The sequence below is a fragment of the Periplaneta americana genome, chromosome 14 (assembly GCF_040183065.1).
Source record: "Periplaneta americana isolate PAMFEO1 chromosome 14, P.americana_PAMFEO1_priV1, whole genome shotgun sequence".
Lineage (NCBI taxonomy): Eukaryota > Metazoa > Arthropoda > Insecta > Blattodea > Blattidae > Periplaneta > Periplaneta americana.
This window is the reverse complement of record NC_091130.1, coordinates 127652065-127678995: the sequence shown is the minus strand read 5'-3', so window position 1 is coordinate 127678995 and position 26931 is coordinate 127652065. Positions and strand designations below refer to the sequence as shown.

At 34.1% G+C, this 26931-nt stretch overlaps 1 protein-coding gene across 2 annotated transcripts in view; it reads right to left on the bottom strand.

The window, feature by feature from the left end:
- The window catches only part of fz2 (frizzled 2), a 424525-nt gene that overhangs the window by 283666 nt on the left and 113928 nt on the right, over positions 1 to 26931 (bottom strand). Inside the window, exon 1 of one of the 2 annotated variants that reach the window (XM_069846043.1) lies at positions 21175 to 21556. The exons of the other annotated variant lie outside the window; for it this stretch is intronic. The gene's annotated coding sequence lies outside the window, so the exon portion shown is untranslated. Of the gene's footprint in view, positions 1 to 21174; positions 21557 to 26931 lie in introns of those variants that run through there. 2 annotated transcript variants of the gene reach the window in all.

Below are 26931 nucleotides of genomic sequence, written 5' to 3'. Positions count from 1 at the left end.
CAGAACCTTTTCTTAGTACCCTTAGTAACCTTAAAGAGACACAGAACATCGAAGACGAACGTTACTTCGTTCACATGTTGCAGTTTCATAAATGCGAAAACACGATACTTTCACGTATCTACACGTGATGAACAAAAATAATGACGTAAAAAAATTAAATTCTTCACCTGACATAATTAGGAGCATTAAATCCAGACGTTTGAGATGAGCAGGGCATGTGGTACGTATGTGTGAATCCAGAAATGAATATAGAGAGATAGTTGGGAGACCTGAGATATAAAGCCCTTTGGGGAGGCCGAGACGTAGATGGGATGATAATATTAAAATGGATTTGAGGGGAGGTGGGTTGTGATGGTAAGGACCGGATTAATCTTGCTTAGGATAGGGACCAATGGCGGGCTTATGTGAGGGCGGCAATAAACATCCGGGTTTTCTTAAGCCTTGGTTTTTCTGAACCAACGCATGCGACGTGCGAAGTGCGAGGTCCGCCTCGCATAAATCCAGACTACATGGGAGATAGTGAGTGGTTTCTATGGCTACGAAGTGCGCAGACCTCGCATCTCGCAGTTATAGAAACCACTCACTATCTCTCGTGTAGTCCGGATTTGTGCGAGGCGGACCTCGCAACTCGCACGTCACATGCGTCGGTTCAAAAAAACCAAGGATTTAAAGTCATTTGTAAGTAAGAACTGTTTACGATGGATGATATGGCACCGAGAATTAGTTTTAAGAAAGAAAATTAACAATCGCGTATAGTCAGAAGTTGAGGTTATGTCCGAAGAAAATTAATACGACTCAATCTAAGACTATATTTTATTTTAAATAAGAGATTACAGAAATATACTAACAATTTATTAATAAATCAATTATAAAAATCTTGCCACAAAGCTTCTTGAACGCAATATGTTATTCTGAAATATTATAGCAGTGTAATGTGGTGGTTCATTACACAAGTACCTACATATTTTATTAACGTGTTATTATCGAAACAAAATACCCTAACAATCCAGTGATTAGAAGTAATATTATAGATCTAACCGTACATTCTGAGAGATTACAAGAAATACTGGAAAATGAATTCGTCTAATTTTTACTGAACATATACCCTACGTGCCCTGTCTCGTTTAACTTGGATAATATTATTGGAAACTTGTTATATCTTTCTCATAAACAGACTAATGGCCGGTTTGTCCAAGTATTGTTAGAAGACTTAACAACTGTTAAACCTTCAACAGTTTGTTAAATACAGTTTTTCCATTTGTTCAACACCAGTTTGGCTTAACAGATTCTTAACCGTTTGTTAACTTTAAATGTAGGATTTCAGGCCGTTAACTCATTTAACAAACAGTTAAACATGGCGGATAACACCATAGCTGTTCAGACAAAAGTTGTGAAAGTAACATGTTATGTTTCTCTTTGAGGAATGTTTAGAGTAAGGGACGGTTTCACCAAGCTTCAGTAAATCAGTCCAAATGAAACATTAACTAGTACTGAACACTGAAATATTTACACGATTACGTTTCTATGTGAGCTGTGTCCGTAGACTTCAAGCCTAGCAGCTATATGTGCCTCGTCGCGCTGGTTATGTCATGGTACCCAGATGGAGTAATCAGTAGCGTGTTGGCTTGCTATTCCAGGGGCCCGTGTTCGATTCTCGGCGATAAGTTTTTTTTTTAACGTAACTAATTTTTATACATGTTACCTTTCTTCATTTTTATATTTTTGTGTAGTGGAACTTATTATTTCGCAACTCTGGCTCCACTAGGAGAATTTAAAAAACTCTTGGGAGATCAATTTTCTTCCCGAAATAAAACAAAGATAAACAAACAAATTAAAGAAAGATAAAAGAAATACACATGTCGATCTAATACATTGTCCACATGCCATCGGCGTCTATCACTGCCTGGCATTTTCGGGGCATTGAGTCCACCAGATCGCGGAAATAGTTCTGGTCCTTAGCGAAATCTTCCCAGGTAACCAGAACTTGATCCCAGAACTGATCTGGATTTTGAGGTGGGATGTCTCGATATTTGTCAATCCTCTTTTTCATGCTTTTCCGTGAACCGTCTTTGAACGTTTATGGCGGTGTGCGCGGGGTGATTATCCTGCTGGAAAATTAAATTTCCATCGGAAAGAAAACTATTGTAAATTCCAAGAATCCAGCTCTTTCGCTTCTGTTTTAAAGCCAGTGCAAATATATCTTATCGCTAGCTATAATATAATTATAATAAATGAAAGTTAATATACCAATTAAGTTTTGTTATGTTTGAATGCACATTATGTATTAATTTACTATTAGGTACCGGTATGTAGTTATAATAATCACTTTCATGTTTTAAAATAAAACTCAGTTGTATGTTACCTAGTTGAAATAGGCCACTTGTTTCAATTCACTAGCTACTATTAACTCTAGATTCTATGTTACTAGCTCTTCAACTATAGCCGATGTCAATAGTGCTTCAAAATACGCAGTGAGTAAATAATAAAATGTTTCAGCAGCAATTGCTTCTTTAGGACGAAATTACATATAATTTATACATGAACCTAAATTAGAGAATTTTATATGATACGGAATTCTCCTCGGGGTTTTCTGTACAGTTGACTACACACACATTCGTGTAATTATTGTCACCTGGTGGTCATAATGCTGAGATTTTTCTAAACAGAAATTCATATTTAGCATTATAAAATGTAACCATACATAATAATTATTATTATTCAATAGCAGTCAATGCAACTTTCATTTATCAATTCTCTGTACTGTATGAATCAAGGCTACTGTAATAGGTTACGATTTTACACATGTTTCATGACTTACTCCATAGTACGGAATTTAAATAATAATATCAACCAATAAGAAGTTGTCTTATATATGCAAAATCATTACCAACTGCTGTTGAATAGTATTAACGACAGTTAAAGTTAAGTGTTGGTTATTTTAAACAAAATTATGTTGGAAAAATGGAAAATATCTTAACAAAACGTTAAAAATAAACCAGCTGTTAATTTAACATTTGTTAAGCCAAATTGAACATTACTTGGAAAAACTGGCCATAAGAGACACAGGATATCTTTTTGTAATTCCGAGTTTTGTAACCTCGTAATTTAAAATTTATTTAATAATATTTATTTTATTTATTTAATAAGAACATATACATTAAAAAACACTACATGCAAGTACCCCGAAAGCTCGTGTTCGGGGATAGTTCCGTTTTGACAGAAAAACTTGAAAATGACATACAATTTTACATTGTTCACCAAACATACCTATTATTTCTGAATTAAAATTTAAGATTCTGATTACACAGATTATACATACCAGTAATTCAAAAAATATAAATAGAAATCTCTACTGTTTCAAAAATAAAATTTAAAATTCTTTCACTAAGATCACATTCTTAAGAAGAGTAGATAGAAACATACATAAATATACACTTGGTAGACAAAATACTTAAGAAAAAAGGTCACATAAAGATGATAATATTAAAGTTAGTAGTAATAATACTAGTAATAACTGAGTGTAAAAAGAGACGATGTTGAAATTGGTGATAGATTAATAGGCTGTTAACTTATTATTACTAGTATAATTACTACAGGTTATGTTGACATAGTAACAAAGATAAGATAGAAAAAAATATACTTAGGATTGAAATAAACTTGTTTAATATATATGATACATATTATAAAACAGGGAAGTCTGTCATATAATTTTTTTAATTCTGGATCTGAAAACTTCATTGCTTAAAGTAGTCAGTTCTGGATGAAATGTTATTATCGAATTATATAGACGTGGACCATAATTTGTACTGTGTAGTAAAGCAGCAGATGTGAAACATTTAGGTTCAACTAAATTAAGAATTTCATTTCGTCTTGTATTATGATCATATGGCTGAGCCATAAATTTCAATCTATTTTTATGATAGAATTTCATTAAAGAGTATTTATAAATTTGGTCATTACTAAAAACATTCAATCCGGAATGGATCAAGTTTGTTGGATAATCCAGTCGCCTTTTCAAACAAATTTTGGTTATACGTTTTTGCAACATCATTAGAGGAAGAAGAGCAGTAAAACCTTCAATTTTTTAGACATTATTAACATCTATCATGAAAAGTCTAAAATATGGCAGCTACTTTAAAATTACTGGTAACCGAAACTTTTGGGGAAGCTGTTGCATTTTTGTTAATGATACGGTGTACAAATTTAACTACGTCGTTATATTGAAATTTTCCTGCTGAAAAAGTGTTGAAAGTGAAGTCTTGAAAACTTAGAGTACTTACGGTCATATTTGAACTTGTTTTGTATTATCAATTTCTCCCTAATTTAAAACGTTTTATAACTATTCAACACAGAAACATTTTTTGCATTAGAAATAATTCAATTAGTGGTGTCTCTTCTATGTATAAGTTATTGTATTTGAGACATTAACAGAACTAGATCTGTCTGTTACTTATTACTGACTTTTGAAAGGCTGTAGTTTTCTGTATTGAAGTAATAATTAAATAATTGTTAATACAAAAAAGCTAAGACGACTGTTGTTAGAAGAAGGGGAATCTGAACATAAACTTCGTTAAGCCAGAGGGGAGCAAAGCAGACTTCTCCTGGGGTAGGAGCGCAACGAAAACTTTACTAAGCCAGAAAGGGGAACTCCCTTACATTAAAGTTTTGCAACAACTGCATTAAGGGTAGTAATAAAATGTGTTCAACCTTTTACGGTGGTCACCGTTTTGCGAAGCCTTTAGGTACTAACTGCATAACGTTGGATTTGCCTTCCTCTAGACGTAGGCTAGCAGAATTGCCGGCAGTTCCATATAGTTTTGCATTAGACTTAGTTGCAAAGTTGTTACCATTATTATAGGCGATTCTAGTAGATCCCTGTGTGCCTAGATGAAACTTAATACTTATCGAATGAACTGGTGGTAAATTATACTCGTACATTTTACATTATAGCTAAGAAATGGGGTTGAGCAATATGGTTCATTCAAGAACATAATCTAATTTTAAAAATCTTCTCCCAAATGTTTCTGGTAGCACCAACATTTCATTTACTTTTATAAATGAAGTAATACAATGAATGTTTTTGAAAACACATGTTTTACAGGGTTGTTTCCGATCTTTGATAACGGATTTGAATGACATCATGTGCGTCAGAAGTTAAACGACAGCTGAACTGTGGTGCGAGGTGACAGACCAGCAGTGAGTGATCTCATAGTCAGCGTGCACGGCGACCCACAGCAGGAATTCCCAAGAAAATCGATCCTTTTTGGGAGAGGTACATTACGACCCATTTCAGTGTCGAGTACAGTTAAGTGAAAATAAAAGAAGCCTGCAATAAACGAGGTTTCGTTATTTCCAAGAAAGGCATCTTCTGTGTACCGTACTTAATAAGATTGGTAAAGCTCGAATGGAATTAATTTGTATCATCTCGTGGGGTGCGGCGACTTGTGTCGGAGGGTGAATTTGCTTGATTTTTCCACTTTGGAATTAATCCCATCCGAGCTTTGCCAGTTTTATTAGGTACAAACAAGATGCCTTCCTTGGAAATAACAAAAACCACGTTTTTTTGCAAGCTCCTGTGCTTGGCATCGGAAAACGTTGGTATGTATCCCTCCAAAAAAGGTTCGATTTTCTTGGACATTGCTACTGTGATACACCGTGCACTCTGATTATGAAATCACTCACTACTGATCTGTCACCTCTCGCCACAATTCAGCTGTCGGTGTGATTCGTGACGCACATGACGTCATTCAAATTCGTTATCAGAGATCGGAAACAACCCTCTGTATTTTCTAATACAAACATAATCATAAATGCTTTTGAAAGTAACAACTTTCTTTCATCTCTTACAAGAAACATGTTTTTGGAAGCAGCAACGTTTCATTTAGGAATATGTTTATGATGATCGCTCTCACGTGTTAAATGTAAATTAAGTTTCTGAACACTAGTTGACTAGTGGTAGCCATCTTCAGAATTAATGAGATTCTTACTTCTTCCGCTTTCTTCAGTTGTTTTACTGGGGAATGCGTTTGTATTAAGTAGTGTGGAGTCAAATAGTGTGTGTTCTCAAATTCAGTTGTGAATTGAGGATTTCTTGTGGGTGTGTTTTGTGCGTCTATATATTTCGTATTGTTCTACTGTGTTTCGGTTAGTTGTGTACAATTTCCATGTCTGTAACTATGTATCTACTACCCTGGCAGATAGGCTAGCTGTTTGTAACGATCCCCACAGTAGATTTTCACAGGACGACGAAGAGAGATCCACTCTTCGAAACCTTATGTTAAAATTTTGAAAATTAGCAATGGAAAAAGTCCAAACAGCTCAACCATTAAAATAATAGTTTCTTAACTTGCTCTCCCATTTTTAGAGGACTGATAATTTTCAAATAACTATGATTTTAAAGGAATTATTGAGAATGTTTAAAACTCTATCGTTGAGATATATTCTTCAAAGTTAATGGAATTTTATTTTATTTTATTGGTAAGCTTAATATATTTAATTAATTAATTAATTCATTCATTCATTGTTCTACCCAAGGGCAGATCTTTCACCACAAATCCAGCTTTCTCCAGTCTTTCCTATTTTCTGCCTTCATCTTTGTCTCCTCTTATGATCCATATATCTTAATGTCATCTATCATCTGATATCTTCTTCTGGCCCGAACTCTTTTCCCGCTTAATATAATTCATTCATTGATTTAGTGTTCTGCCCAAGGGCAGGTCTTTCACTGCAAACCCAGCTTTCTCCAGTCTTTCCTATTTTCTGCCTTCCTCTTTGTTCTCTATTATGATCCATATAGCTTAATGTCATCTATCATCTTCTTCTGCCTCGAACTCTTCTCCCGTTCACCATTCCTTCCAGTGCATCCTTCAGTAGGCAGTTTCTTCTCAGCCAGTAACCCAACCAATTCCTTTTCCTCTTCCTGATCAGTTTCAGCGTCATTCTTTTTTCACCCACTCTTTCCAACACAGCTTCATTTCTTATTCTGTCTGTCCACTTCACACGTTCCATTCTTCTTCATATCCACATTTCAAATGCTTCTATTCGCTTCTCTACATTTCATTGTAACGTCCATGTTTCTGCCCCATACAATGCCACACTCAGTGCTACAATGCTTAATATGTGTAATACGGACTGTTTGTATATGAAATATGAAATTTTTAGTGGGTTATTTAACGACGCTGTATCAACTACTAGGTTATTTAGAGTCGATGAGATTGGTGATAGCGAGATGAGGCCAAAGATTTGCCATAGATTACCTGGCATTCACCTTATGGTTGGGGAAAAACCTCGGAAAAAACCCAACCAGGTAATATAAAAAATACAATACATCTTGTTTACACAACTTTCAACACTGTATCACTTCGGAATATGTATGATAAGACTTTCTTGTGTTAAATTCTAACGTACCTTGTTAACATGTTTCGACCTTTTATGCGTCATCCTCAGAATTGGTCGTTGTTGATCTTGGACCCTCTTGTTTTGTTTCCTGTGAGGGTGTGTTCGTGTCGTGTAATGTAGAGACAAAGAATGTGTGTGTTCTGAAATTGAGTTGTGTTGAGAATTTCGTTGGGGTGTGTTTTCGTGTGTCTATATATTTCATATTGTTCTGGTGCGTTTAGTTTCTGGCTTTTTGGTTCAAACACGTTACAAAGAACACATCACAGCCATAACAAAATTACAAAACACCTCCACATATGCAGAACACATCACAAATGCTAACCACAACCACAGAGACATCAACACAGACATGGAAATACTACACATCCAACCAAAAAGCCAGAAACTAAACACACTAGAACAATATGAAATATACAGACACCCGAAAACACATCCCAACGAAATTCTCAACAGACAACTCAATTTCATAAAACACACACACACACACGAACACACCCTCCACAGGAAACAAAACAAGAGACGCCAAGACCAACAACGACCAGTTCTGAGGATGACCCATAAAAGGTCGAAACATGTAAACAAGGTACGTTAGAATTTCACACAAGAAAGTCTTATTATACATTAATATTTGAGGAGAAAAACTCGCTCCGGCGCCGAGGATCGAACCCGAGTCCTTGGTTCTACGTACCAAGCGCTCTAACCACTAAGCTACGCCGAATTCAATCCACAGCACCGGACCGAATTCACCCCCTTCTCGAGTTTTTCTCCTCAAATATTAATTGTCAATATTACAGATATTATTCTGTATGACAAATTAATAAATCTATAATATTCTCATAGCTAGCAGTGCATATCTCTGTACAGATTGCTGTGCACTTAACTGCGGAATCCCGGCCAAATAAGTCACTCAGCTTAGTGCGCTCCTTGTATAATGGCAGTCGACACTGGACATAAAATACGTCAACATATATGCCTAACTTGGAGGGAAACATCGAAGGGGGAGAATTCGGTCCGGTGCTGTGGATTAAATTCGGCGTAGCTCAGTGGTTAGAGCGCTTGGTACGTAGAACCAAGGACTCGGGTTCGATCCTCGGCGCCGGAGCGAATTTTTCTCCTCAGATATTAATTGTCAATATTACAGATATTATTACTTACTTACTTATTGGCTTTTAAAGAACCGGGAGGTTCGTTGCCGCCCTCACATAAGCCCGCCATTGATCCCTATCCTGAGCAAGATTAATCCAGTCTCTACCATCATATCCCACCTCCCTCAAATCCATTTTAATATTATCTTCCCATCTACGTCTCGGCCTCCCCAAAGGTCTTTTTTCCCGCCGGCCTCCCAACTAACACTCTATATGCATTTCTGGATTCGCCTATACGTGCTACATGCCCTGCCCATCTCAAGCGTCTGGATTTAATGTTCCTAATTATGTCAGGTGAAGAATACAATGCGTGCAGATCTGACAAATTAATAAATCTATAATATTCTTATTATACATATTCCGAAAAAATACAATTATGGAAATTAATTAAAATATGTACTAAACTCTGAAATATGGAAAAAAAAGTAGAATTTTTTCAACTCTACACATTGTGAAACATAAAGATAGGCCTAATGCAAAATATAATTGATATTAGCTTTATTAGTACATATGTATTTTCATAGAAATCTTTTCCCTGTTTATCACAGTGTTTCTAAATCTTTAGCACTGAGCATTGAAAAGAAGATTCAAAGTGATACTACATCCCTTTATTGCCATATTTTTAGTTACACTCGTGATTTCATGGGGAAGTGCTTAGGCAAAGGAATATCTTTAATCCCATAACGGTAACAATGAACCGGATATGATTCTATTGTAGAGGCAATTCTGGTCAACTGCACATGCGCGAAACCACGCCCACCCCGCATGTGTAATCCCGTCTGATATACGAGGGAGGCTGGCTCTGTATTCTAATGAACCGTGACAAAGTTACGTTCCATCCTTGTGTATAATTGTTAGATGTATGAAAAGTGACAAAGTTTAGACAGGGCTCAGGCAGAGAAGGCCTGTAACGATATTGTGGTCTGTAAATAGATTAAAGCTGTAAATTCGTGATCCAAATTGATACTGTGATCAACATACATAAGAGTAGAACAGGCTGGGTCAAGAGAGAACTGGTTTCCGTGGTCTTGTGGATAATGTATTCAACTGGTCATAAACAAGTAGGAGTCGCTGACGCAGTTCTGTATCAAGGTTTCTGATACTATCCGCAAACTTGAGACGAAAGTTGTAATTCATCTTCCATTCCGTCGGTAATCACTAGAGCCCGGATGTTTGGCAAAATTCCTTTTACTGGGTGAAAGTAAATCATTATTTGCATTGATATAAATGTAATTTGGAGTAGCTAAATCAAAGTGATAAGATCAAATTTTATTTCACCTATTTTGCCTTTTTAAGGTGTTCCTTACTAATAAATACCTTTTTTTTGTCATTTTAAAACAATATTTCTTGTTTGGTTGCAATTTTCTAATTAATTGTAATGTAATGTGTATGAAATTTAAATATTTGAAACAATGACTAACTTTACTAACAGTCTTAATATATAAAAGTGAATGTGGGTATGTATGTATGTATGTATGTATGTATGTATGTATGTATGTATGTATGTATGTATGTATGTATGTATGTATGTATGTTCTCTATACAAATCTACACGCTTTGACCGATATGTGCCAAAGTTTGCACATTTAACTTTCATAACTAGAAGAAAAACATAGGCTACATTAAAATTGTGCAAATGGACGTTAAGTTAATTAAAATATAAAAATTAGAAATAAATACGATCAAGCATTCATGTATAATATTAAAATGCACTCGTTTATAGTCAATTTTTTTTATTATTGTCTGTTGTATTCAACATCGATTTGCACGAGGCCATGAAAATTATAACACGAAATTGAATAACAATATTGATACACATCATGAAGACTAAAACTAGACAATTCATGCAGTAAGTAACTTTACGCAGTCCAGGACCGTATTATGAATTTCTCGATGCAATTGTTGATAGTGAGCAGGCTGTGTTTTATCCAACTAAATTCTTGAATTCTTTGAAACCACAAGGATTGCTACCATATAATTTAATACTTAATATTGAATCACAAATAGTACTATTGCGAAATATTGATCCACGAAAATTATACAATGGAACAAGAATTGGTGTGAAAAAACTCACTTTGAGAGAGGAACAGAGGTTAAATGTGTTCGAGAATAAGATATTTAGGAAAATATTTGGGCTTAAGAGGGATGAAGTTATATTCAAATGACATGCACAATAACTCCAACTTTTAGACAAAGATAGGTGTTAGTTTTGAAGAAAACAAGGTTAAAACATGATAGAGATCTCAAATATAATCTTATATTGTATAAATCATAAAAAAAACTCGCTCAGTCCGTAGATCGGTGGATAAAAAAACTAGCCCAGTCCTTTCATAAAAATGGACTTAATACGTTTTGGCTCACATTCTCCACTAATGAGAACCGACAGATTTCCTCTGTATAATTTAATATCTTAATTTATCAGTTATTGCTTGAGTTCTTGATTAGACTGTTCTCCTTTGCTATATCAAGAACAGATTTTGAAAACCTCATCTTGGTATTTGAACTTTACTTTCGTATTCCTCTTTTGAATAAAGCTCTCCCTCTATAGGAGGAGGCCTTTGCCCTTAACGGGACATATTTAGGCTAATCATTTCATTTAATTTCAATTCATTCCTCTTTTGAGACCTCGTTGCAAAAGTTTTCGAGGCTACTATAACATTCTTCAGTTACAAAATGTTTTACGAAACATTAAACCTGTTATAATAAGTACTGTAAACAAATTTCATAATTTTTGAGCGTAGACATCTTATTTTGTCAGGATCCTCATTATATTATAAATTATTGGAAACAATGTTCGTCAATGATATTTGTATACACAGTTCCAAGAGATGTATCAACTGTTGGAGAGTAATACAATTTTTGATAATTAAAATGGTGACATTAAGAGTGGATTATAAGAAATGCTATGTCAAAATAAATAAATAAATAAATAAATAAATAAATAAATAAATAAATAAATAAATAAATAAATAAATAAATAAATAAATAAATAAATAAATAAATAAATAAATAAATAAATAAATAAATAAATAAATAAATAAATAAATAAAATGAATGAATGAATAAATAAATAAATAAATAAATGAATGAATGAATAAATAAATAAATAAATAAATAAATAAATAAATAAATAAATAAATAAATAAATAAATAAATAAATAAATAAATAAATAAATAAATAAATAAATAAATAAATAAATAAATAAATAAAATGAATGAATGAATGAATGAATGAAGAAATGAATGAAGGAAGAAGATGAATGAATGAATGAAGGAAGAATGAATGAAGGAATGAATGAAGGAATGAATGAAGGAATGAATGAAGGAATGAATGAAGGAATGAATGAATGAAGGAATGAATGAATGAAGGAAGGAAAGAAGGAAAGAAGGAAAGAAGGAAAGAAGGAAAGAAGGAAAGAAGGAAAGAAGGAAAGAAGGAAAGAAGGAAAGAAGGAAAGAAAGAAAGAAAGGAATGAATGAAGGAAGGAAGGAAGGAAAGAAGGAAAGAAGGAAGGAAAGAAGGAAAGAAGGAAGGAAAGAAGGAAGGAAAGAAGGAAAGAAGGAAAGAAGGAAAGAAATAAAGAAGGAAAGAAATAAAGAAGGAAAGAAATAAATAAAGAAATAAAGAAGTAAATAAATAAAATATTGGCATACACATCCTAACAAATTTAATGTTATATATACTGCATATATAATAAAAACAGCATAGTGAAACAGGCAACTGCTAAAGCGAAGCTTCATTACCCTGTAGAGACCACGATTACTGTTCGAATCCCATCTGGAGTTTGGAAGTTTTTCCACTGTCAATGTAAAATCCTACTTGCCTTGGCTTCGTATAGTCCCAAACTCATGAGAGTCCCGTGTTAGATTACCAAGAATTTCAAATATGGACAGAAGCAAAATCCGATATATGACTGTAGTGTCACAGAAAATAAGAGATCAAGGAAAAGAGAAGAAGAAAGACGAAGACGACGACAAAGAAGAGACGGAAGAGGGCGACGACAATGAATAGGACAAGAGTAAATGGTGTTTTAGGCATGGTTAATTTCCAGTTAGGTAAAACCAAAGTCCTTTGTAGGAAACTAAGTAAAGATTAATTTTTTGGTCCTAGGAATATACCTGATATGGTTATAACCATTGTTACCATAACAGATATATTCTGTGGAATCCTGGCCATCAAGTCACTCAATTGAGTGCGCTCCTAGTATAATGACAGTTGACTTAATGTATGCCAACATATAGCCTACGACGAACATGGAGTAAGGCCACAAAGGGGAAAACACTAAAGGAGAGGAATTCGATCCGGTGCTGTGGATTGAACTTTGGTGTAGCTCAGTGGTTAGAGCGCTTGGTACGTAGAACCATGGACCCGGGTTGATCCCCGGCGCCGGAGCGAATTTTTCTCCTCTAATAACCTTTGTAGGAAAGTTCAGATTCTATATTTGTCTTAATCATCTTTGGCTGAAGCAAGAATGTCATGATTATTGCGTTGGCACATTGCACAGAAGATAAAGTACGCAGATATGAACCCGCCCCATTGACATTTTTCCGATCACTGCACTGGCCTGGAATCCTTCCAATTAATTATTCTTGTAATTGCACCAGCAGTATTAACTAAGGAGCAGAAATGTTCACTATGTTTTCATAAGCAGTCGCTCCAATAAATTACGTCACAACTATTAGATGCATTCAGTTACGAAATTCCGTAAATATGATCGACTTTTAAGGATACGATATCACAACGCGTTTACTTCTCAAATTTGTGAGTATATTTAAACAGTACCAGGAATGTTATTAGACCACGGAACTTTATGAACTAAAAAACCTAAAAATATGCAAGCAACTATGCAGTAAAAACTGTTGAAATATGCGCTCAAAATTGAAATATATGCAGTAAAAAATTCACTTTAGAGCAGTGATGTCAAAGCAAGCGCATTTTTCTGACCTTGACGTCGTGCGCGGGCAGCAAGCGCTAAGTATGGAAAGAGGAAGGGTTATGTATTTGAATAAGCAACCTGTTGGATTAAGAAAACAGTCGTGCACAAACTTCAAACGGAACGTAAAGTTTTATGTCGTTATTTTTATATGGCTTCTTTCTGTTTAATATTATCTATATTGTCTGTAAAACAAAAGTACTAACACTAATTTCTTAACATTGCACTTGTGTTTTAAATCTTAGTAACATAATAGAGAGTTAAGGAGAAATATTTACTTAAATTCCATAGTAGTATAATATTATACTGTATTAAGTGGATGAAACACATCATTCATAAAGAAAGTGATATTCCAAAGAAAGAGATTGAGTATGACATGGTAAGTTGGAATTTATATTTATGGTATCTTTAGCCTTACAAAAGTAATCAATAAACTAATCAAAACAATATTACAGTACAAAGCAAAGTTACCTAGGTACTGTATCTGTTTTAAGTGTAACTAATATTACATAACAAAACTCTTATCGCATTATGCTTTTAAGGTGATATTTGTGAGCAACTTCCTATCATCAGAATATTAAATTATTTTCTCGAAATCTGCTGAAGCTATAGAGCTGACATTTCTACAACACATGGGCACGTATCTTTTGCTTATGATGTAACAGTAGTTGCTTTGTTAATTCATTTCCTTACAAAGAATTTCCATGCGAATATTTTAAAAATGTTCAATACACTATCTTAGTAATACGTATATACGGTATATTAGATTTACGAAAACATTCTGTAAGGCTACTAAATAAATAGCTTATACCTGAAAATTTCACTTTTCTATACGAAAAGTTGAGAAAATATTTCTTTTGAATAAAAAAGTCGAACTTGTGAAAAATGAGCATTAAAATTAAAACTTAAGTTCTTATAAAGCACTTATACTTCTCAGGCAAATCTAAAAATTAACATGGATACAGTTTTAATAAGTTCTCTTCCCTTTATCTATTGAATCAGTGTTGGCCATCTCTGAATATAGCTCGACCAAGCGGCATATACCACCTCTTTCGTCTGTCTCTTTCCTTTCCGCTGTAAAGCGCTCAGGCTCTCCTGGGCTCTAAAGCGCGCTCTTGCTCCTGTGGGCATCAATTGACATGCCTGCTTTAGAGGATTATGTGGTTTCATATGACCTAAATGAAAATAATTTGAAGTAATAATTGTCATAAAGACATCATTTTTATTAAATCTATTTTTTCTATATATGTATTAATTACTCATTTTACATACATATTCGAATTGGTACCCATTTTTAACTTTCTATCTTTCCAACTTCTTTGACTTCCATATAATTACTCGTATTATGGCAGTAAACAACACAACGTTTTCTCCAGGTCAATCTGCTTAGGCCTATGTCTGCTACCACCGTAAACCTGAATGTATTACCTTTCAACTCATTCCACTAATGAGATCCGACAGTTATCCTCTGTATAATTTAATATCTTAATTTAGCAATTAATGCTTGAGTTCTTGATTAGTCTGTTCTCCTTTGCTATACTAAGAACAGATTTTAAGAAACCTCATCTTGGTATCTGAATTTTACTTTCGTATTCCTCTTTTGAGACCTCGTTGAAAAAGTTTTCTAGGCTACTATAACAGTTAGCCTATTTCTTATAGTTTCTCTTAAATGCAATAATATATGGAGTCTGAAGAAGTGAGATAACTATCGAGTTTAAGTTATGCGGTGAGAGTGGGAGAAATCTCGAAGAGTGTAAGACTTGTTTCTATAGCGTTTAGGTCGTAAAAGGGAGGTGCTACGGATATAATGAGAATGATATATACGTCTGGCCTCGTTATGCAGAATACAGAAAGAAAGTAGATAACTTAGGTACCTATATTTACATGGTAAGATAAGTACAAAATATTTCAATATACAATAATAATAATAATAATAATAATAATAATAATAATAATAATAATAATAATAATAGGTCACACCGCAAGTTAAATACCAGTACTAATATTTTATTAAACTCTCAATACAACAAAATAAAATAAGATATAGTTATTGTAAACGATTACACATACAGAATCGACAGAAATGGGAACATAACTAAATGCAAATTGTAGGCTTATTTATTTTAAGACATATTACCGACAACGTTTTTCGATTTTTATCTTTAAGTTTGTATTCAGCTCAAGTGGTCTAGTCATATAACATACTTTTGCTATGTGTCAGAAGCTAAATTATACAAAAAAATGTAAGGTCAGATAATGTAATATAAAATAATTTTATCCATAACTGGTCTTTATTTGATCGTAATTAGCAACCTAAACAATGGCTTTATTCACAGCACTGAATTAAAATTTTTTAATTCACTGCTGTGAATTAAAAACTTTTTCCATGACAACCAACACGTTAGCAACCATAAAATCAATATATTCATTCACTAGCCGTACCCGTGCGCTCCGCTGCACCCGTTAGAAATAAATATAAAGTAATTATATAATTAAAATAGGACGTTTGATCCAGGGAACATTCGTGTTTGATAGAAGGATAAATCGTTTATTATGTTACTTAATTTAAATTGAATTAAAAAATTAAAATGCGATCATTTTGATCCAGAGACCATTCATTTGGTCATAAAAATTAGTTTAGGAAATACAGGAAATGAATATACAGAATAGCCTATCAAGTTTTCTGTGCATAAGAATCTATTTTAATCTTACCTGTCCTCGATTCACTCAGAAGTTACTGTAATAACATTATAGCATTATGTCCATCTAGAGAAACTACACTTTCCAATGGTGAATTTATAATTAATTATACAAATCGGTTAATTTAGCTTCCGATATTACTTCATAGAAACGCAGAAACATTATCTGTAGGCTGTCTTTCATAGCTTTCGATTGTTGTTGTCCAAGGCCCCTTATAGACGAAGTCATTTGTTTTTTAATTCATTACACGGCCTTAGATGGCAGTTATTTTAATTTTAAAACTCATTTATCTCATTAAATATCAGTCCTATCAAAATTTTTCAAGGAATAAAACTTATCGCAGATTATTTTTAAAGAAACTTTTGTTATGTAACATTTTTCACAAAAATCAATAATAAGCGAGATATTTCGATTTATTTAATTCAGGCCCCCTTATAACTCCCCTTTTAAATAATGCATTTTGAATGCCATATAGCCTAAAATCTAAGTTACAATGAACTTAATTTATATTCCAATTTTCATCGAAATCCGTTCAGCCATTATCGCGTGAAAAGGTAACAAACATAGACAGACAGACAGACAGACATACAAACAAAAATGTCAAAAAAGCGATTTTCGGTTTCAGGGTGGTTAATTATATATGTTAGGACCAATTATTTTTGGAAAATCGAAAATTACCAGAAAAATTTCGGCTACGGATTTATTATTAGTATAGATGACTAATATATTAATAGTTGTTCCAATAATTTTGTGTAAATTCTAATTTGTAGAATGCTGTCTCTTTTGTACTAATTTCGGCACCGCAGCCTGAGGTTTACTGTACCTAGACCCACAGCTCTACTGAACACACGCACACACTGCAGGACTGCCCCATTTACTGCGTCAGGATATTCGGAGGGTCACTGCGAGACGCCACACACATTTTGACAACGGACAGACAACCAGTCTCCGTGAATAGGTCCGAATTAAAATCCCCCTGACTTCACGACCGGGAATCGAACCCGGCACACTATCCCGAGACCAAGGAGACAGATTGCGTGAAAACCTGTTACATTAAAATATTTATTCAATTTTTTTTTCTTTTAAGCTTATTAACCATGTATTATGGGTCCCTGTCACCACTGCATGGCGCATCCTCTCGTTGCGGATCGAGGAGACGGCCTCCAGATATGGAGGGTAGCTGTGAATATATTGAATAAGCAGTCGCGGACAGCCGATGAGGGGTGGTCCTCCAACTTGGGGGTTGGGCGAAGGGCTAACAATCCATCACCGTAAAAAACAGCTTGTTACGACACCTTCAAATAAGTGCTTAGGAAAATATTTGGGGCTAAGAGGGATGAAGTTACAGGAGATTGGAGAAAGTTACACAACGCAGAACTGCACGCATTGTATTCTTCACCTCGCTTAATTAAGAACATTAAATCCAGACGTTTGAAATGGGCAGGGCATGTAGCACGTATGGGCGAATCCAGAAATGCATATAGAGTGTTAGTTGGGAGACCGGAAGGAAAAAGAACTTTGGGGAGGCCGAGACGTAGATGGGAAGATAGTATTAAAATGGATTTGAGGGAGGTGGGTTATGATGATACAGTAGAGACTGGATTAATCTTGTTCAGGATAGGGATCAATGGCGGGCTTATATGAGGGCGGCAATGAACCTCCGAGTTCCTTAAAAGCCAGTAAGTAAGTAAGTAAGTAAGCTTTTTAACTTTATTTACATATTTAAATTATATCACATTTTTTATTGATATTGGGTTAATAATGTAACATAATACTTCCTACTAAAATAGCGATAATGGAGGTACTTACGTTTGAGAAAATGGTGTAGGCTTACTCCGATGAGAGAAATTATTCGAACACTCATTTGTTCACATGTTCTATTTTAAATATTATTAATTGCCAAGTTTTACTTTCATGCCGAATTTTAAGATGATGCGCTACTGAAAATATTAGAATTTTGACAAATTGAACCTTTTTTATTTTCACGCTAAAATGTATGGTTCTATGAAAATTTTATCTCAACATCTTAATTATTATAAGTATACTTTTCTAGAATTGGTAGAAGTTGTGAGAATGTACGAGTTATGTGTACTTGAAACTTTAAAAGATGTTTTCTATGTTTTCAACTACAAATATTGATTTTATTTCTCAGTGGTTAAAATTAGAATGATGAATCTTGGCATACCCATTTATTCATATCTCTGTTGTGAAATGGAGCATTTGATTGACTATATTCATCATAGTTTTATTGCTAGAGAATCATACGTAAAGCAGTTTAATTTTTCATTAATGTTTCAACATTGAAGAAATTATTTTTTTTTTTTTACAAATGAAAAATTTATAGTAGGACATTACTAATGCTCCATTGCATAATATGCAGTGTTACCTTTAAGAAAAAATTACATTTTTAAATATTAAATATTTTTTTTTTTTTTTAGAAATAGGATTTTCACTAAACAAACAACAAAATTAATTTAAATTTTTTAAGTGTTTATGAAAAAATATTGAAAACTAAACTGTGTGATTATGATATTGATATGCATAATCAGTAAAAATTTCAACTTTTTAGCTAAAAGATTGTGGATTTTAGAAATTTCAGTAGCTCATCGCCTTAAGTTGGTCCATAATTTTACTCACAGGTCCGTTTTAATTTCTTGTCTAAATGTTTTGAACAATTTTTAACATTATTATTAGTGTATACGAGTGTCAAAAGTGTGTGAATCAAGAATTAACACTTAAATGCATCTTTGATAATGAGCTTATAAGTTACAACAGATTTAAATCTGAAATGAAAGTGTGAATACACGCTACGTCAATTACGAAAATAATTAATTTAACAATACTTCTCTCACTTCCGTAACAGAGGTCTTGAAATGTGTACATTTTCCGGTAGAAGTAATACAGCGTTTAGTAAGTTCTGCGGGTTGTATCTTTGTGTAAATCAGAATAGGTACTGCAGTATCGTGTTTCTTAGTAATATAACAGATGCATCTGTTCAGTCCAATACAACTATGATGTAGTAAATATGAATTAATATAAAGAAAAATAATCAAAATAACTCCATCTACCACTTTTGCAATTTTATGTTGGTTACGCAGTTCAACAAGACAGTTAACTAACCGGTTGAGAAAAATACGTAGGCCTACTTCAAGCAGAAGAAATGAAATTCTTTCGGAAAAATAGTGCTTGTACATTTTGAGCCATGAAAGAAATTAAATTTCAGATTAGCTGGGGATTTAACCAATTTTTGGAATTTTATACAGAAATATCGGACAAATTCGAAAGAATATAATGAAACAAGACAGAATTTCCAAAAATTATAAAATATCAAACAAAGGCGGGTGAAGGTTACTTATGTCCTAGCCACTACAGGAACTTGATAAAATACCTTGAAAATGCCTTTGATTCATAGTATTGATTAGTAGAAATTGATGTGATCACTGGGAGAGCTGTAAGCTCACCCAACCCACCCTAAATACGTATCTTACTTATATACGAAAATCGTCGTGCGTGAATGAAGAATACGGCCATATTTCGTTAATGTAACAGTGGGTTTCAGTGTCGCCAATATAGTAACAATACTACACACCTAATCAAACCTAACTTAACCTCTCTCATAATACTACACACCTAATCAAACCTAACCTAGCTTGTCACATAATACACACCTCATCTAATCTAACCTAACCTAACCTGTCACATAATATTACACACCTATAGAAACATTCCTCACGTTTAGAATCATTTTGTTTGCATGTATTGCCAGCCCTGCTACTCCTATTGGTAGCCATCTAGTGGAAGTGGATCGTAATTCTAGGAAGAAAATATGGCGACTTTCATTATAATTACATTTAGTTCGTTCTGTGTATGTTTTATGGTATGTTTTGTGATATATTAAATGTGCTAATGTAGTGATAATTCCATATATGTCAGTAGATTTACTGGCATGTAAAAGAACTCCTGCGGGACAAAAATTCCGGCACACCGGCAACGCTGATATAACCTCGGCAGTTGCGAGCGTCGTCAAATAAACCATATTTAATTTAATTATATGTAATGTAAATCATTGACTATCCAGATGTATGTATGTATGTATGTATGTATGTATGTATGTATGTATGTATGTATGTATGTATGTATGTATGTATGTATGTATGTATGTATGCATGCATGCATATTTTATGATCCTGTTTGGAAATTTTGTCTTTATCAATTTCATTTTCGACTTTTCAATATGACAGACAGTGACATGGTTAGACTCTCATTACGAGGTACAAACACAACGCGAAGGCTCCATTTAAGACAACAGAGATATCAATGGATAAATAGCTATGTCTTAGATTGGATGCGAACCCAGAGCCAAGACGCTGATCTGCTCGGTTTAGCTGTTTTTGAGTGTGCATTAATTTAGTTACGATAAAAATATCCGAATTTAATGTTATTACCTCGTTAAAGCCTTCTAATTTCAAGCATAAACGTTATGATTTAAGATTCGTTAAAATGATGCATTCGTTGAATAGGAATACAGTGCAACCGTGGAGATATTTTGTTTTCTTAATAATAGATACATAAAGCTTTACAGAAAAAATCTGAAGGCATGAAATAAAGAATTCTTACACTTGTTTATTTTAGTAGGTTATTTTACGACGCTTTATCAACATCTAGGTTATTTAGTCCGGGGTCCAACACCGAACGTTACCCAGCATTTGCTCATATTGGATTGAGGGAAAATCTCGGAAAAAACCTCAACCAGGTAACTTGCCCCGACAGGGAATCGAACCCGGGCCACCTGGTTTCGCGGCCAGAATCGCTAACCGTTACTCTACAGGTGTGGACTTCTTACACTTGTAATGGAATTTATAGACAAGTAGATTTTACTAATGAAGTACCTATAACATTTCTCGCGCGGAAAACAGTAAAATTTAAATTATGTCAAACTTAACAGTGCAGTGACAATTTCTTATTAATAACACATCTAGCATGAAGTTTCAACTTACCTTAAGTAATTGCAGGAGATTTCGGACACCTTCTAATTTACAGAAACTGGCGTATTAAAATTATTTCACAACTCCATATTTACTGATGCTAAAAAGTAGCCCGCAAAGAGGCAGTTATGGTTTCATTGATTAATATTATCGTTTGACCAACTTCGTAGCTACTCCGATCTTGTATTCACTCAGAACTTTCACTTAATTCCGATAATTTGAATAAAAGTTAAAAAATATCGCCGCAACTAGTTGATATTACCCTACATTCGACGAGTTGATGTAAATGCTAAGGGAAGAGGAATTACCTGAAGCGATAATATTTCCACTCACTACACAATTGACACTATTGAATCGCACTATTGCACTGATCCTCCGCCTTCCGCACCGCAGACGATCCAGTCACTGAATGGCGCTCCACGCACGTGCTACACCGGTTATAAGCAGACTATACCAGGTCCTCTGTATCATGGCCGTGGAGAGACAGTGCATTCAACACAGCCAGCAGCGTATCGATTTGACGCGGACTAACGCTGGAGCGAAGACGTGAGGGAGGTTTTACACATACTCGCAAAGAATTTGTCAAGGAGATCAAAGCACTTGTGAGATTTGCGAATTAAATTATAAAGAATATCATTCTTTTTGCACGAACCAATCTCTTTTTTTCTATAGGTTTTCAATAATAATAATAATAATAATAATAATAATAATAATAATAATAATAATAATAATAATAATAATAATAATAATTCTTTGTTTATACTGGTAGAGCAAGGCCATAGGGCCTTCTCTTACACTCTACCAGGTCACAAAGTATACAAGCAGTTAAAATTTAACAAAAATTTAAAGAATAGAATACTAACATATTACAAAAAAAAAAATAATAATAATAATTCTTTGTTTATACTGGTAGAGTAAGGCCATAGGGCCTTCTCTTACACTCTACCAGGTCACAAAGTATACAAGCAGTTAAAATTTAACAAAAATTTAAAGAACAGAATACTAACATATTACAAAAAAAAAAAATAATAATAATAATAATAATAATAATAATAATAATAGCATAATAAAATCGACATTAAACAACATGAAAATAATACAAAAATAGAAAAAAGAAAGTAAAATACATTGGAATATAGTAAAAGCAATTCATTTAGTACAAATTGTTAATATGGCAAACTTAAGGTAGAATATAACAAAATGGAATGTAATAAAATAATAATAAAAAAGAAAAGAAATGCGAATATTAAATAAAATCCACAATAAAAAGGCTATGATAATAAATTCATCGGGTGATAAAGAGAACAAAAAGGGGAAAGGAAGGAAAGATATATATATATATATATATATATATATATATATATATATATATATATATATATATATATATAGCCCTATATTTTTACAAAACTTTCGCAGAGAAAAGGGCCTATAACTGAAAGGAATATGAATTGAAAAAGTGCAATTTTAATTTATTTTTGAAACTAGACATTGTCCGACAGTCTCTGACATGTTGTGGTAGAGAGTTCCAGAGATGAGCTGCAGAGACCGTGAAAGAAGAAGAGTAGAAGGATGTTCTGTGTTTGGGAATGGAGAGTGCGATTTGGTGTTGTGAGCGAGTATCTGTTTCGTGATATGAGGACAAAATAAATGTTGAAAACGAGAAGCTACGTAGCTAGGGTTAGAAGTTTGAAGAATATTGAAGAGTAAAGTGAGAGAGTGAATAGTTCTTCGCTCTTTTGAGACGGGCCCAGGACAGCATATTTAGTGAAGGTGCAGATAGACAGATAGATTTATTGAGCAATATTATGCATACAGATGTACTATATTATAATTTGAATGACATCATATGCGTTAGGAGTCACACGACAGCTGAACTTGTGGCGCGAGGGGACAGAACAGTAGTGAGTGATCTCATAGAGTGCACGGCGACTCACAGCAGAAATTCAAAAAAAAATCGAGCCTTTTTGGGCGGAGTACATTACGACCCTTTCCGAAATGTGTAGAATTTCCATGTCTGTGTTGATGTCTCTGTAGGTGTGGTTAGCATTTGTGATGTGTTCTACATATGTGGAAATATTTTGTAATTTTGTTGTTTTGTAATGCTGTGATGTGTTCTTTGTAACGTGTTTGAAATGATCTGCCTGTTCTACACATCCAACCAAAAAGCCAGAAACTAAACACACTAGAACAATATGAAATATACAGACACACAAAAACACAACTTAATGAAATTCTCAACACATAACTCAATTTCAGCACACACACATTCTTTGACTCCACATTACACTACACAAACACACCCCCACAAGAAACAAAACAAGAGGCGCCAAGACCAGCAACAACGAGTTCTGAAGAATACCAATAACAGGTCGAAACGTGTAAACCAAGTACGATAGAATTTAACACGAGAAAGTCATATAATACATATTCCGAAGGATATATTATATAATGTGTTCTGTTTGTGCCATTTTCATTTTAATCTGTGTTCTTTTGGAGAGTGGTTGGATGTAATCATACGTGGGGGGGGGGTGAAACCTACAAAGTAGGACTTGTTTTACACAGCACGTACGGTCAGAAGACCCGTGCACTCTATGAGATCACTCACTACTGTTCTGTCCCCTCGCGCCACAAGTTCAGCTGTCGTGTGACTCCTAACGCATATGATGTCATTCAAATTCGTTATCAGAGATCGGAAACAACCCTGTACAAAAAAAAAAAAACAAATGCAGAGAGAAGAAGTAAATGAGAAATATAAATACAAAAATCACAATATGCAAAAATGCAAAAAGAGGGGAATAAAAAAATACAAATAGAAAAGATAAGATGGGGTGGACAGAAGGGTAAGTTATTTGTTCATTGGAATCGTTAATTAAAGATTTAAAGATTATGTTTTATTTAATGACGCTCGCAACTGCCAGTGTGCCGGAATTTTGTCCCGCTGGAGTTCTTTTACATGCCAGTAAATCTACTGACATGAGCCTGTCGTATTTAAATGCCATCGACCTGGCCCGGGATCCAGTATTGTAATAGAGAACGATACTAACGATACTATAGATCAAGTGAGCTAGTTTAAATATTTAGGATGTACTGAGTCTTATATGGATAATTTTGACCAAAATGAAAAAAAAAAACAGATACAGATACGGTGTGTGGATATGCAATATAAATACAAAAACAAGATTATACCGTAATATAATAATTGATAAATCGTAATTACAAACAAAATAGAATAGATACAAATTAACAGCAAATTTCCAACTGAGTGAAGTTAAAAACAGACGTTTAGGGCTAATTGAATGTTTAAAGTAGTAAATTACAGGCTAAATAAAACTTACGAAAACAATACAAATAAATTTTTAAAGTAAATAGCAAATCACAAGCTAACTAAAATTGATAATAATACAAATGAATTTGTAAAATAAATGACAAACTGATTAAATTGACAGCAGCATAAAAGAATTTTTCAATTAAATAGCAAATTACAAGGTAATTGAATTCAACATACAGTACAAATAAAGGTTTAGTTATTCGTAAATGGCAAATCACGACTAACTAAAATTAACAGTAATTCACAGAACTAGTAACGGAGCAGGACAAACATAAATCGAGGCGCATAGCAGAGCATTAGGTAGGCCTACAGAGATAAGGAGTATGATAGAAACCTATGTGAAAACAATGTATGCTGAGTTTATAGTACCTACATCAGTTGTCCGTTTGTACATCGTTTCTGAAGAAGTACTCGTCCAACTTATAAAAACAATGGTTTACGAGGAAATGTTAGAGTTTCGAAAGCAATGTCTGTTCCAAATTATTGTATGGTAGCGGGATTTAGATTTCAAATGAAAATGACAAAACTAGACTTGAATGAAGTCAAATGAGGTTTCTAAGAAATATTTGTCCACACCTGGGTTAGCGCAATTGGCCGCGAAACCAGGTGGCTTGGGTTCGATTCCCGGTTGTGGCAAGTTACCTGGTTGAGGTTTTTCCGCGGTTTTCCCTTAACCCAATATTAGCAAATGCTGGGTAACTATCGGTGCTGGACCCCGGACTCATTTTACCGGCATTATCATCTTCATTCAAACGCTAAATAACCTAAGCTGTTGATACAGCGTCCTAAAATAGCATACAAAAAATTAAAAAGAAATATTGCAGGCTGCAGAAGAAGAGATTACAAAATGAATGCAGATATCCGAGAAGAATTAGAAATATTTGAGATAAACGAGAAAGTAAAACAATATATAATTAATAATTATTCGTTATCCCACGTAGAAAGAATGCAACCTATTAGGCTACTAGATCGGTTTATGAATTACAGACCGATTAGTAGAAGAGACAAGAAAACGTTGGACATAATACTGAGTGTTCAGTTCAAAGTGTGTCATGGCTCGCTGTATGCCGTCATGTGGCTAGTCGATGAGCCTAGAGAATTCAATCTTCCTACACTTCCGCAGAGGTGTATTACCTATCTGCCAGAGAAGTTGCCTAGCAAGTACGGCGTTCATTCTGAAGAGTACTTACCAATACGCACGGTGACGCCGGTAGTGGCATGAGTGTGAACTGTTTCGAAACATGTACTGAGGTGAGTTTTTTTCTTACTGTTGAGATATGGGGAGAGGGTTAAGACGATTACTTACGTATTTGTTGACATTAATTTCGACGGTCAACATGGACACGGAGGATTTGATTTGTGTTGTGGAATGTTGCCGTACGCAACCGATGATAACAAATACCCTGCATACGATTTGGCCTCGCAAAACAATTCGAAAGAGGTTATGGTAGCACACAGACCGTACAGACTGCCATCTGTTGCTACGACGTTCAAGTTATACCGTACACGTTCTCAAGTTCAGATTGAACGCCTTGATTAATAGGCAACTTCTCTGACATAAAAGCTGAAACTCGCTTCAAATCGCTGTCTCATCAACAGTGACGTCATGACACACTTTGAAATGAACACCCAGTAGTAATATAGACTGCTACAGAGAAAGGTTCCTAATGCATGAAGGATAATGAGGATGGAGTTGTTACAAATAACTAAATACTCTTTACTGATCATTTGCAACGACTCCATCAACGAGCAGGATACATTCTCGTCCTCGTCTTTTATCCACCTGAAGACGAAGGTAAAGCCAACTTTCGAAACGTTGTGAGATCATTATATTCATCACCAGTAGTGTGAAAACTCTAATCTGCTTAATTTCTGTAATTTTACGTAAAGTAATAATAATAATAATTTTAGAGAAAGGAGGAACATCAAAAATGGAAATTACAAAAAGAATTAGTAACCGGGAGAAAGTGATTGGTATGCTGAACGCCATTCTGTGGAGTAGGAATATTATAAATAAAACCAAACGGATGATATTAAATTCAATCCTACATAGCATTGTTTTATACGGCGCAGAAACCTGGACAATGAATGCTCAACATAACAAGCAACTAAGGACAATTGAAATGAATTTTTAAGAAGAGTTTCTAGAAAATCAAGAATAGAAAGAATACGAAATACAGAGATTCGACGAATAATGGAGGTGGAAGAAGATACATCTACAATAGTGAAAAAAATAGTAATATACGTTACAAGAGCGGTATGTTGACGTTTTCATGTTCGAGGAAAAGACTCAAAAAGCGAAACGTAGTTGAGCTTTTTTAATTTCCGAGAACATGAAAACAAACATACCGCTCGTGTATCGTACATTATTTTGTGCGAAGATCGTTTATTACATACCTAAAAGACGAATTTCTAATTAGTTACAATGAAATCTTCAT